Source organism: Lissotriton helveticus, chromosome 12, assembly GCF_964261635.1.
Source record: "Lissotriton helveticus chromosome 12, aLisHel1.1, whole genome shotgun sequence".
Taxonomy (NCBI): domain Eukaryota; kingdom Metazoa; phylum Chordata; class Amphibia; order Caudata; family Salamandridae; genus Lissotriton; species Lissotriton helveticus.
Genome location: NC_136073.1, coordinates 830668997 through 830682732, shown reverse-complemented (window position 1 = coordinate 830682732; position 13736 = coordinate 830668997). Strand labels below are relative to the sequence as shown.

General features: G+C 45.2%; 1 protein-coding gene across 5 annotated transcripts in view; it reads right to left on the bottom strand.

Annotated features, from left to right (window-relative positions):
* The window catches only part of LOC144799375 (ceramide synthase 2-like), a 311282-nt gene that overhangs the window by 264785 nt on the left and 32761 nt on the right, over positions 1-13736 (bottom strand). For 2 of the 5 annotated variants that reach the window (XM_078670653.1, XM_078670652.1), the window contains one exon: positions 1262-1328. The exons of the other annotated variants lie outside the window; for them this stretch is intronic. The gene's annotated coding sequence lies outside the window, so the exon portion shown is untranslated. The remainder of the gene's footprint in view (positions 1-1261; positions 1329-13736) is intronic. 5 annotated transcript variants of the gene reach the window in all.

Below are 13736 nucleotides of genomic sequence, written 5' to 3'. Positions count from 1 at the left end.
CTAAACCTAGCGCTCAGAGCAGAGTGGAGTGAGTCTCCCAACAACTTATGCAAAAGTGTCAAGGCCATCAGAATGCCAAGGTCTCATTCTGACAACTACGTGGTAAATCCATGATCTAATAAACAATGATGTATTGGGCGGATAACAACAGTTCCGGGTCTACTCAAATGGAACTCACTTTGCCCCGCAGGTTGCACAGGATCTTCAGGGTGGGGTCAAAACACATTCTTTTCCAATAGAAGTTTTACACCCCCTAGCAAAGCAGTAGGTCTTCCCCTCTGCGGAAGCATAACATTTTGAGGTCTTTGCATCTCAAGCCACACTCACAAGATGGGACCCCTTTTAAAGGAATGAGGGAAACCACAGATATGACAATACCTCAACCTAGAGTTCCCACAAGGTCAAAAGCCGAGAGCCCAATATAGTATTTAATGACACTGCTTTCAAGGTCACCGACAGGGGAAACATTCTAAAGGTCTTACATTGCATCTGCTTAAGACCATAAGAAGTTGTCTGACACTCAACAATGGCAGGCTCAAAAGTTCCAGCAATTACACAAGTTTATGGACTAGAGCAGGAAGTGTCTTAGTGGGAAAGTCAATTTTCTTATCCGGCCAACAGCGTGATCTGAATTACTTAAAAGGCACTAAGTGTATGCATTTGGCACTCCGGAAAGGAGTCTTATGATATCAGGAGAAAATGGAGCCTTTGGCAGGGGTGCAGCTTCTGACAGTTTCATCGCTGCCTGCCAGAATGCATCAAGGTGATGAGGGCTCCTGGAACATGTTATTCTATTTGTGAACACTCTCAAGGGGCTTCCAGCAGTGGCGGCCATTTTATGGAGATTGTGGCGCATCAGATGTAACATAGCCGAAGCGATGAAGGGATCCTACTGCACCATGGCTCAGGCTCCCTGTGTAATATGGGGTTTATATCACTTAATTTTGTGCAATAAATGAACTTAAACATGCAAAATATATATATATATATATATATATATATATATATATATATATATATATATATATATATATATATTCCAACTCGGTCCCCCAAAGAACGCAAAATCCACTGGGAAACAATTGAAGCCGCCACTCCAGCCACTCAAGATTGTATGAGACAACTTAATTTATTCTTAAATCCATTACAGCTTATTCACAGCACAAAAACCAATGCGTTTCGTTAGCTCCCCACTAACTTGATCACGGTTGTATCAAACACTGTTTGCTGGTTGTGTTTTAAAAAGGGAGTTCCCACCCACCTCGGTCACATGAAGGTATTCATGTATTATCATTTCACAATGGGATTCTGGGATATGTAGTCCAAATCTAAAATGAAAGTCAAATTAAAACAAAATCAAAACCAATGATTTACGATATGGTTCCCTCTTGCCTTGCTGTTCATAATCATTCAATAAATGTTATGTTTTAGCATTTTCATTTCAACGCATTTTTAGCACCTTTTCTGCATTACTCAAACAATTTTTAGAAACAAAGGTGACATGGCTAGGGACTGCACGGCACATTTTCATCCCTTTCTGTATATATATATATTCCTTCAATCCTTCTCCAAAGCATAAAAAGTAGGCACCGACACCGTGAGATAAATATCAAGGATTATTCTTTATTCCATACCATAGACGCGTTTCGACGGACCCAGCCGCCTTGGTCACTACATCTATATATATATCTCAAAGAAAACAATCCTACTCCAACGAAGAAGAGGCACGTACTCGAGGTATGCATGGATAAGGCTTCTTTATTGTTAGCCAGGTCTCCCACGACCCCGCATAGAAAGAGAGACGCGTTTCGCCTCTACACACATATAATGTATTTGTTTTTACATATGAAGCACCTTGTTTAGTGCTGCCGTTTTTCCTCTGAAGTTGAAAAAGTAGTCATTTCTTTCAGCAGTTGAGGAATCTGCTGAAAGATACTCTTCTTTGACCTGAAAGCCGTAAGAAGGATTAATTTGACTTTGAATACATACGGGACTTTACAACGTCACTGATGCAGTGCATACCCTCGTGGTGGAACCCAAGAGGAGGTTTACAGGCATATCACACCTGACTGTTGGGATCTTTTACTCTTTATAATATACTAACATTTTTCTTGTCTGGTTTATCCTTTTTTTCACCCTAATGGAAGATTTGGGTCCATTATAATTAGCTTCTTGTGTGATTATGTCCGCATCCGGTGCTCTGAAGTGGTGCCCCGGAAGCAGAAGCTACAGGGCCCAACTGGTGGCTGATGGAGCAGAGTCTGACAGCACGTGGGCACAGAGAATAATCACTGGAGGAGAGTGAAGGGATGGGGAGGGTGGTGTAAGGGACAACGTGCCAGCCAAAGGGAACACATATGTCCTAAATAACTAGGGTGACCAGGCGTCACGGATTTGCCCAGACGATCCCAGTTTTTCACCAGCTGTCCCAGCAGATTTCAGGAAATTTAACTCATGTCCTGGTTTTTAGAGAGGGTAGACAGAAAACGGTGGGAGGTGCTTTTTTATGTTTTATAAATAGGGCTCCCAGTTTTATGGTATTTTATTTTTAACATTTCCGCCTGTATTTATCCATTTTTATTATTTACCCATCTTATTGGTTTTTTATCCATATTTATTTTGTGTTTTGCGAACATACGGAGTGATAAACTTTTATATTACCACATTTATTTACCTGATTAACACACACTCATACTTTGCCGCCTGTTGCGTCGTAGCAAATTAAGCAGCCAAATATAGCAAAACACTACACCATCAGATAAATATGAGCATTATTATACAAATATATGTTACCATGCACCTGCATTTAGGGAAATCTCAACCTTTTTTTACCTTCTCATGCAGCCTATCTGCTCAGCTGTTGTCTTAGAAATCACGAAAAACAACATGGAGAGTCACCCACAAAAAGCACACTTTTCTGCATTTTTCCACTTTTAAAAATAAATACAGACAGGAAACACTTTTTCTGTCTAATTATCTGTACAAATCCGTAAAAACTGAAAACCGTGAGCCTTATTAATAAACCAGGGATAGTTAGCAGTTGTTTCAAGAAACCAATTTAATCAACAGGCAAGCTACTGGGTATAAAAATTACATTTTATGTATGTTTTGACTGACTGTTCTGTAATTCTCGGCTGAGGAGTGCTTTCATTCTGTGCGCTCGCTTGAAGTAAAATTGTAGTCCTTTGTCTATTTTTGTGGAATGTCCTGGTTTTTTTACTTTAAAATTCTGGTCACCCTATTAATAACGGAGTACGAACCGGACACCTTGAAGCCCAGTCTCCCTCCCCACAGACCTCCGAGCTCTCATCGTTCAAGAATAAACTGCAAACTTTCTTTCTAATTAATAAATGTATGTCCCCTCATTATTTACATTATCCAGGGTGTGTTGTTATATTCTACAGTGCCAAGAAGCCCTGGGTTATTTGAGCGCGCTACAAATCGTAACAACATAAGTCATTGTAATCACACGCACAGTTAGTTTGAAAGAACAGCCCTGTGCATTACATGCACATGATGAGCCCTCTGCAGGGCATGTGAAAGACCACTGCGGTACAAGTGGAGCTAGTTCCGTACATATGCCGGACAAGCCGCGACATGACTGTATTTTCTTCGGTTCAACAATTCTTTTGTTCAATAAACAAAAAAAAGTGTTCCCACGGGCTACAAAAGCTTTGTACAATGACAGCAGGAATGGCCCAGCCCAGGCGCGGCCAAAAATAGGTTGATGTATATTGTTGCAAAGAGTTGACCCTTTCTGCAAACCAACACAGATGCATTGTGCTGCATCCATGTGCCACTATCCTGTGTGTGGACCTACAGAGACACCGATGCCTGGTCAGTGACCAGCTTGGACAGTAGCGAAGCTGGGTGGGGGGGCGTTCCTCCCCGGCCAGCACCACCCCCTTTTGAACCGCTTTGTTCACCATAAGTTGGCAGGGTATGCTCAGACGTTGAGTCCCTTGCTCACTTTGCCACTGGATTCAAGCAAGCCTGGCTGAAGATGGCTGAAATGCCAGAAACCGGGCCTAGGAAGCTTGATTCCGGTCCAGGGAAGGCATGGCTTGGCGGTTCGGGCTGGACTGTTCCCATGAGGCAAAGGGTCAGACTTATTTGCATATGGCCATGTCTGAACTGGGGTGGCAGAGTGGGCTAAAGAACGGTGATGGATTAAACCCAGATCTGTTGACTAGGTGTGAGTGTTTGATTGGTTCAGATGCTCCGTCCATCACCACCCCCTTTTGTACCGCTCAGCACTTTTTTGGGGCAGCAAATGAGGTGAGCGATTTTGGCCAGCGCAAGGTCTTCATCGTCGTCTGTTGACTCTCCCCACCCCCTCTTACCTGCACCGGCCTTCACTGGGCGGCAAAGGCTCTAGCTACGCCACTGGGCTCGGACAGGCTGATAGGGAAACCAGGCAATGTCCGATGGGCTGGTCTGACAGGTCAGTGTGTCTGCTGGTGTTTTGGCTGCTTGTGGGCCTGTCTTAGGGTCTGCTGGGACACTCTTGACTGTTGATTCCTCTGATATTAAAACAAACATTGCCTGCAGCAAGCTCAAACCCATGCAATCTTCCATACCTGGCAAAACACGTATAAACCAACCCATTAAAAGCTCAAAACTGCCTCAATTTGAAAACCCAGGCCACTTTTTTTAGGTATCTCATTCGCTAAAGGGGGAAACTTTTATTTTGGTGCTGGGGCCCATTTTCTGCCCCAGTCCGACCCTGCTCAGTGAAAATAAAAGTCCCCCAATATCATGTTATTTGGAGTAGATATAGTGATAAATGTATATTTGGGCATTTGCTGCCGAAGCACAAAGGTATCACCCCATGGTATCACCCCAGTACAGTGGACACACTCTGAACCATGACACAGTCCCCTTCAGTGTGGGCCCATGCAACGAAATCTATGCCCTGCTTCTATTAGAATACCTATTTTAAGAAATAATGTATGTGAAATATCAGAAAGGCATAAACCATGCTGGTACCATTGTTGAGAGGGGAGGAGCTTCACGATTCAGGTGCGACTTCAACCTTCCCTTCCCACGCACAACAATGGAAGGGAATAGCGTAATACACTGTGTTAATCACATATTACCTTCATTAGAACTTCCAATCCCTGTATAAAAGCCGGTCTCCAATTACCGGCGACTTGAGGCATCTGGTCGCCTGTAATAAACAAATTACGCACCTTACTCCCAGCTTACTGGCCGTAGTGGGGCACCGGGCGTTTCTCCGGTGGGCCAGAAGGGTGAGGGCCAGTTTTGTACCAGTGGGGGCTGTTTTTAGGTCTCGCCCTGGAATTAGCATCCAAAGGATGCGTCCAGGGTTGGAGACGTATAGTTAGCTGTCTCGAGGGAAGGACGGACGAGAAGGTGCACGAGTTTGTCCAGGCTGGATTGGTGTGCGCGAACACGCAGGTTCCGTCCTGCGCCGCCCTCCCATACTCCCAGCCTAACGCGCATGCATGCATGCACACAGACAGACACAGACACACACACACACACACACACGCGCGCGCACTCGCACTTACACTTACACAGACACGCAGGCACCCAGACAGGCAACCCCCTCCTCCTCCTCCCCCACAGTCACACACGCATACACACAGACTCCAAGACACACGCACGCTCACACACATACACAGGCCGCCGCCGCGCGCGCGCCCACACATGCCCCCCTCCCGCCCTCGCAGGCCAGCCACAAAGCGAAGCCCCACTCACCGGCAGCAGGACTCTTCCTCCATTCTTCGGCACCGGGGCGCAGGGTAGGCTCCTGCCTGCTCCGGTGCTGCAACCAATCGCGGCTCTTCTGGCTCTTCCGTGGGAGGCGGGGTAGGCTCCCGCCCTCCTACTTCCTGTTTCCGGTTGTCGCGCCGGCCTGCCTGACTTCCTGGTCGCAGGCCGGCACAGTGACGGCGGTGATTTGCGTTATTTATATTTTTAGTTAGTTATGCATTTTTATATAGCGCGGACTTTACCCGAAGGCGCTATTTATTTATTTATGTATTTAAGCATTTTTATATAGGGCGGACTTTACCCGAAGGCGGTATTTATTTATTCATGTATTCATGTATTTGGGATATGGTGTGGCTGGTAACGTGGGTTTTTTCCCCCGCGACCTCGTGTCACCGTACTTAGTTTTATTCAAGGAGTAATCATGTCTCTTCAGTCGGCCGGTATCGGAAGCGATTGTTTCAGAAGCTGGTATGCCCCTATAAAAGCGCAGCAGCTGGTATGTAATCTATTAGCAGGTGACGTGCATATCGCATGATTCTCCGCAGCTCAGCGTGCTCATACACACCCAGTTTTTAAAGCAGCTTCCGTGCTCATGTCTGTCCCATGCATTGTCCCGATAGTTTACATGCACTCACATACGCCCTGTGCATTGCACCAGTAACTTACATCTCACCACTCGCTTTATTTTCACATTAGCGTGTATTCAGCTTGTACACGTGTACTGTATCAGAAGGTTTACGTACACATCTTCCAGGTGCTGTTTGCACATCTGCAGCATTCTCCAAGTAGCTAATGCGCAAACATATTTCCCCAGCAGTTTATGTGCAATCATCCGTTCCCAGTGTTCAGTTATGTCTGCACAGTCTACTGTACCAGCGCATGTACACGTTTGTCGAATACACTCTTCCGGTGAGTGATATGCACACATTCATCTTCCAAAACACTGCCGGCAAAACATAGGATTCTGAATTTGTTCAGCAAAGTAGGAAACATAGACTCATCTGCCCGCCACTTCCCCTGGCAGCTGATGCAGACACCGGTCACCGGCATTATTTTGGCAGGTGGTGAGCGCCCGTGTGTACACTCGATTGGTAGACAGCTAGCCCACTTCCTTACTTAGCAACTGACTCGTGTATACTTCGCATGCATTCTACAAACAGCTGGTACCAACATTTCCCTTTCTCAGTCAGTGCTCACATCCGCATGCTGCTTTCTCGCAACAAGAGTTGATGTATACAAATATATCAAATGCATCCGCTTAGCAGCTGATGTCGGCATATTTCGCAATTGCATTACATCAGCAGCTGAAGCACATCTGTCGGACGCTATCTTTCACACTACATGGGCACATCTGTCCGTACATTATTCTGATTGCTGGTGACCACGAACAGGTCACCTTTACTTCCTCACAGATGGTGTGAAAACCCTCAGAAACTGATGGACAAACAAGGAACCCTCTGCACTGACAGCTAATACGCATTCTACAGCCATCTATTGCATATCTGTGGCGGATTCCGGTATCGATCGCCACCATTCTGCCGGCCTGTAAAGAAGCGATTGTTTCAGAAGCTGGTATGCCCCTATAAAAGTGCAGCAGCTGGTATGTAATCTATTAGCAGGTGACGTGCATATCGCATTATTCTCCGCAGCTCAGCGTGCTCATACACACCCAGTTTTTAAAGCAGCTTCCGTGATCATGTCTGTCCCATGCATTGTCCCGATAGTTTACATGCACTCACATACGCCCTGTGCATTGCACCAGTAACTTACTTCTCACCACTCGCTTTATTTTCACATTAGCGTGTATTCAGCTTGTTCTCTACGTCATACCAGAAGATGATGTGGGCAGATCTATACCATGCATCCTTGCAGCAGCTACTCATGGTCCAATCACAGGTGTACCTCGACTCCTAACCGGCAGCCCATTCCATCACAGACCCATCCCAACTGCTCGACATCGTCACTCTTCCTCTCACTCAACTTCTCCCATAATTCTAGCCCCTCGTTGGACACACCCAATCAGCCCTTTATTAGGTCTCGCTGGCAATGCATCCGCAAGGATGCATTTGTCCAGCTGGAGACCAATAGTTATCTGTTACGGGGGAAGGAGGACAAGAGGGTGCACAAGCTTTTTCAGGCTGGATTCGTGTGCGCGAACACGCACGTTCCGTCCTGCGCCGCCCTCCCATACTCCCAGCCTAACGCGCATGCATGCATGCACACAGACAGACAGACAGACAGACAGACACACACACACACACACGCGCGCGCGCACTCGCACTTACACTTACACAGACACGCAGGCACCCAGACAGGCAACCCCCTCCTCCTCCTCCCCCACAGTTACACACGCATACACACAGACTCCAAGACACACGCACACACGCACGCTCACACACATACACAGCCCGGAAGTATTTTATTCACAGTAGCTCATTTCCCCATCCCATTATAATACTTATCACGGCTCAAAAACACAGCTTTAATGATATCACATTCTCTGAGAACTTTTTGGGGATTGCGCCTTAAGCACTATTTTATAGCCTTGCTGCTTTCACATGCATCCTTTCTGCTGCAGATTGCCCTCACAACTTCTATTGTGAACAACAGAATCTGCACTTACTCTTCCAAGTCACATTACTTGAATGATTTAAGGCAATACATTCAGGTTACATTATAATTTGTAGGTGTTGGTTTCAAATGCTCTTTCTGGCAGCATCTTCCAGTTCTATGTTAGTAAATATGATTTGAAACGCTGCAGACGGTCTTGTCCAACCATTATGTATTTAACAATTTTATTCAGTTTCAAAAGCTGCTATTTACAATAGTTCGATTTCACTTTTCATTAAAAACAATCTTACTGCGGCTAATACAGATCATGCGTACTCTGCATCATTTTAAGAGGTGTGCCAGCGTAAAGTACTCGAACAACAATGACGTCTGTCTTATAAATGTCACAAAAAATGTTAATATTTCACTTCTGTTCTTGGAGTTTCGTGAAAATACAACACATATTGCATTACAAATGCTAGAGGTGTCCCATTTGTGAAAGTTAAAACTATTGGCATTGTAAATGACAAAGCTATTACTTTAGCTATTTTCACAACCAACACATAAATAAAAACAAGCATTTACAATGCAACGGTCTCGCCTTTGCAAAAGTTAGCGCTTTTGGCATTGTAAATGACAAATGTTTTATTTATGTGTTGGTTTTGGAAACAGATAAATAAATGGCATTGTCATGAGCAGTAGAGAGTGAGTAGTAGAGAGTGAGTAGTAGAGAGAGTAGTAGAGAGTAATAGTGAGTAGTAGAGAGAGTAGTAGTGAGTAGTAGAGAGTGAGTAGAGAGTAGTAAGTGAGTAGTAGAGTGTGTAGTAGAGAGTAGTGAGTGTGTAGTAGAGAGTAGTGAGTGTGTAGTAGAGACTAGTGAGTGTGTAGTAGAGAGTGTGTAGTAGAGAGTGTGTAGTAGAGAGTGTGTAGTAGAGAGTGTGTAGTAGAGAGTGTGTAGTAGAGAGTGAGCAGTAGAGACTAGTGAGTGTGTAGTAGAGTGGTGAGTGTGTAGTAGAGTGGTGAGTGTGTAGTAGAGTGTGTAGTAGAGTGTGTAGGAGAATGTGTAGTAGGGAGTGTAGTAGAGTGTGTAGTAGAGAGTGTGTAGTAGAGAGTAGTGAGTGTGTAGTAGAGAGTGTGTAATACAGAATGTGAAGTAGAGAGATTGAAGTAGAGAGATTGAAGTAGAGAGATTGAAGTAGAGAGATTGAAGTAGAGAGATTGAAGTAGAGAGATTGAGGTAGAGAGATTGAATTAGAGAGATTGAGGTAGAGAGATTGAAGTAGAGAGTGTGGAGTAGAGAGTGTGGAGTAGAGAGTGGAGAGTCTGTAGTAGAGTGTAGTAGAAAGTAGTGAGTGTGTAGTAGAGTAGTAGAGAATGTGTAGTAGAGTAGTAGAGAGTAGTAGAGGGTGTGTAGTAGAGTGTGTAGTAGAGCGTGTGTGTAGCAGAGTGTGTAGTAGAGTGTAGTAGAGTGTGTAGTGTAGAGTGTGTAGTAGAGAGTGTGTAGTAGAGAGTGTGTAATGTAGAGTATGTAATGTAGAGTGTGTAATGTAGAGTGTGTAATGTAGAGTGTGTAATGTAGAGTGTGTAGTAGAGTGTGTAGTAGAGTGTGTAGTAGAGTGTGTAGTAGAGTGTGTAGTAGAGTGTGTAGTAGAGTGTGTAGTAGAGTGTGTAGTAAGTAGTGACTGTAGTAGATAGTGTGTAGTAGAGAGTGTCTAGTATAGAGTGTGTCGAAGAGAGTAGTGGCTGTAGTAGTGAGTGTGTAGTGAGTGTGTAGTAGAGTGTGTAGTAGAGAGTAGTGACTGTAGTAGAGAGTGTGTAGTAGTGTGTAGTAGAGAGTAGTGACTGTAGTAGAGTGTGTAGTACAGTGTGTAGTAGAGAGTTGTGACTGTAGTAGATAGTGTGTAGTAGAGAGTGTCTAGTATAGAGTGTGTCGAAGAGAGTAGTGGCTGTAGTAGTGAGTGTGTAGTGAGTGTGTAGTAGAGAGTAGTGACTGTAGTAGAGAGTGGGTAGTAGTGTGTAGTAGAGAGTAGTGACTGTAGTAGAGTGTGTAGTACAGTGTGTAGTAGAGAGTAGCGACTGTAGTAGAGAGTGTGTAGTAGAGTGTGTAGTAGAGAGTGTGTAGTAGAGTGTGTAGTAGAGAGTAGAGTGCGTAGCAGAGAGTAGTGACTGTAGTAGAGAGTGTGTAGTAGAGTGTGTAGTAGAGAGTGTGTAGTAGAGTGTAGTAGAGAGTAGAGTGCGTAGCAGAGAGTAGTGACTGTAGTAGAGAGTGTGTAGCAGAATGTGTAGTAGAGAGTAGTGACTGTAGTAGGGAGTGTGTAGTAGAGAGTAGTGACTGTAGTAGAGAGTGTGTAGTAGAGAGTGTGTAGTAGAGAGTGTGCAGTGATTTGAGTTTTACATCAAATTAAAAACGGGAACGGAACAAACTCATCCTATACATTATTGTGGTAGGTGCCCACGCATATAGGGTTAAATGATGCGTTAGATGCCACAGGTCCCACCAACACGCTTCCTTTATGATAGGAGAATGCCCAACATCGCGGAGATTTGCTCTCTGCTCTTCCCGGATATTTGTATTTTCAAATGTATAATGTTATCCTGCTAAACGAAGACGATGCTCAAACTATAAAAGAAGAGGGTTTCACAGATATGTTAGTCCTTCCGGGCAAACGAAATGACCCAAAGAAAGATCAAGTGACAGTTTAGAGCTCCAAGTGAGTCTTAATAAAATCAGTGTCTGGAACGCATAGCATCAAAAAACGAGCGGGGCATCAAACTGCAGTGTCATTCAATCAAAGCTTCAAGGCTTCTGAGCGCTAGCCGAGAATTATTTTTTGTGAAGCACTAATCACTGTGGAAGGTGCCCCTGCTATCCCAGATGTGAGAAGTCAGTCTGATATGAAAATAAGCAGTATTTGGAATGAATGTATTTGGCAGGGGGAAGGTGGGGCGGCGCAAGACCGTACTGACGAGTGAACAGGAGCCATTTTGTACCGAGTGATTCTGCCTGTGTGCATGTAGACAAACCAGGCAGCAGCATGAGCATGTGATTCGGTAAAATAACAAGCATTTACAATGCAATGGTTTTGCCTTTGTTAAAGTTAGAGCTATTGGCATTGCTCTTGACACTCTGAAGCTCCACTCTGCACTCTGAAGCTCCACTCTGAAGCTCCACTCTGAAGCTCCACTCTGAAGCTCCACTCTGAAGCTCCACTCTGAAGCTCCACTCTGAAGCTCCACTCTGAAGCTCCACTCTCCACTCTGAATCTCCACTCTGAATCTCCACTCTCCACTCTGAAGCTCCACTCTGAAGCTCCACTCCGAATCTGCACTCTGAATCTGCACTCTGCACTCCGAAGCTCCACTCCGAAGCTCCACTCTGAAGCTCCACTCTGAAGCTCCACTCTGCACTCTGAAGCTCCACTCTGAAGCTCCACTCTGCACTCTGAAGCTCCACTCTGCACTCTGAAGCTCCACTCTGCACTCTGAAGCTCCACTCTGAAGCTCCACTCTGCACTCTGAAGCTCCACTCTGAAGCTCCACTCTGCACTCTGAAGCTCCACTCTGAAGCTCCACTCTGCACTCTGAAGCTCCACTCTGCACTCTGAAGCTCCACTCTGCACTCTGAAGCTCCACTCTGAAGCTCCACTCTGCACTCTGAAGCTCCACTCTGAAGCTCCACTCTGAAGCTCCACTCTGAAGCTCCACTCTGAAGCTCCACTCTGAAGCTCCACTCTGAAGCTCCACTCTGAAGCTCCACTCTGAAGCTCCACTCTGAAGCTCCACTCTGCACTCTGAAGCTCCACTCTGAAGCTCCACTCTGAAGCTCCACTCTGAAGCTCCACTCTGAAGCTCCACTCTGAAGCTCCACTCTGAAGCTCCACTCTGAAGCTCCACTCTGCACTCTGAAGCTCCACTCTGAAGCTCCACTCTGAAGCTCCACTCTGAAGCTCCACTCTGAAGCTCCACTCTGAAGCTCCACTCTGAAGCTCCACTCTGAAGCTCCACTCTGCACTCTGAAGCTCCACTCGGAAGCTCCACTCTGAAGCTCCACTCTGAAGCTCCACTCGGAAGCTCCACTCGGAAGCTCCACTCGGAAGCTCCACTCGGAAGCTCCACTCGGAAGGGGCAAAGATCGGAGCATCACGGAACTAAAACAAATATAAACAAGGCAGTGAGTGCAGCACCGCCTTAGCAGTGGGATAGCAGCCTTGATAACATCGGAGCAGCCCCTGCGCCCGGCCTCAAAACAATAAAGGCAACTCTAGAATGCAGATTTACCTGTATCCCGCAAGTGATGTACGCAGATGGGAAAGAAACAAATAGCAACCTTGGAGAGCTGGCGGGGCAGGCAAACACAGCATCGGGAGACGCAATATAAATAAAATAACAGCTAGTATCAAATTATACAAAAGCCCAACGTAACGAATTGCTCAAAAAAGTCAAACATCATGTGTACATGAAGACGCAATATAAATTAAAAAAAAAAACCAGCCACCAACAGATTAAAGAAAAGCCCCTCCATAGCGGATCGGTAAATAAACTCCAAACGCATCTGTTTATGCAGCATCACACAACCATCGGGAGACGCAATATAAATAAAATAACAGCTAGTATCAAATTATACAAAAGCCCAACGTAACGAATTGCTCAAAAAAGTCAAACATCATGTGTACATGAAGACGCAATATAAATTAAAAAAAAAAAACAGCCACCAACAGATTAAAGAAAAGCCCCTCCATAGCGGATCGGTAAATAAACTCCAAACGCATCTGTTTATGCAGCATCACACAACCCACATGCCCGTAATATTAAACAAACAAGTGATAGCCGCAAACCTTATCATTTAAATTAGTTAAAAAGCCGTTGTCCGAGCACCCGTGAATTGCCTGAGAGCTGGGGTACAAGCCTTCGCCAATGCAGAACGGGCACAGAGAGGCAGCCTGCTGTGGCGGAGCGCAAAATGATGCCCCCCCTGCAGAATGCGAAGAGGCCCCGAGGCTCTTGAGTATAAAGCATGCCTCGCAGATATGTAATGAGCTTGGGCTGAATAGGATCCCCCCGAAAGGCTGCAGGGTTTCTGCATGTTAGCCCCTAAAGAGCGGTAACATTATTAAAGCCGGTTTATGAGGTAATGGACAAAGTAAATGACTTCAACTAAAAAGGGTGTAAAAAAGGGCCGTGTCTTGATTTCGAGTGCTCGATCGGTTTATGAATTATGTGATGACTCGGTTCAGATATGGGGTCCAGGATCAGTACATATCCAAACGCCTTACGCTATCGGCTTGGATAGAAAGTATTGTAACCAAACTCGAGGGGACTTCAGAAGTACAGTGCCATAAAATTCAGCCATCAATGTTTAAAACTAAATAAAAAGGTAGCGTCCCAAAAAAATAAATAAATAAATAGCGCCTTCGGGTAAAGTCCGCGCTATATAAAAATGCATAAAT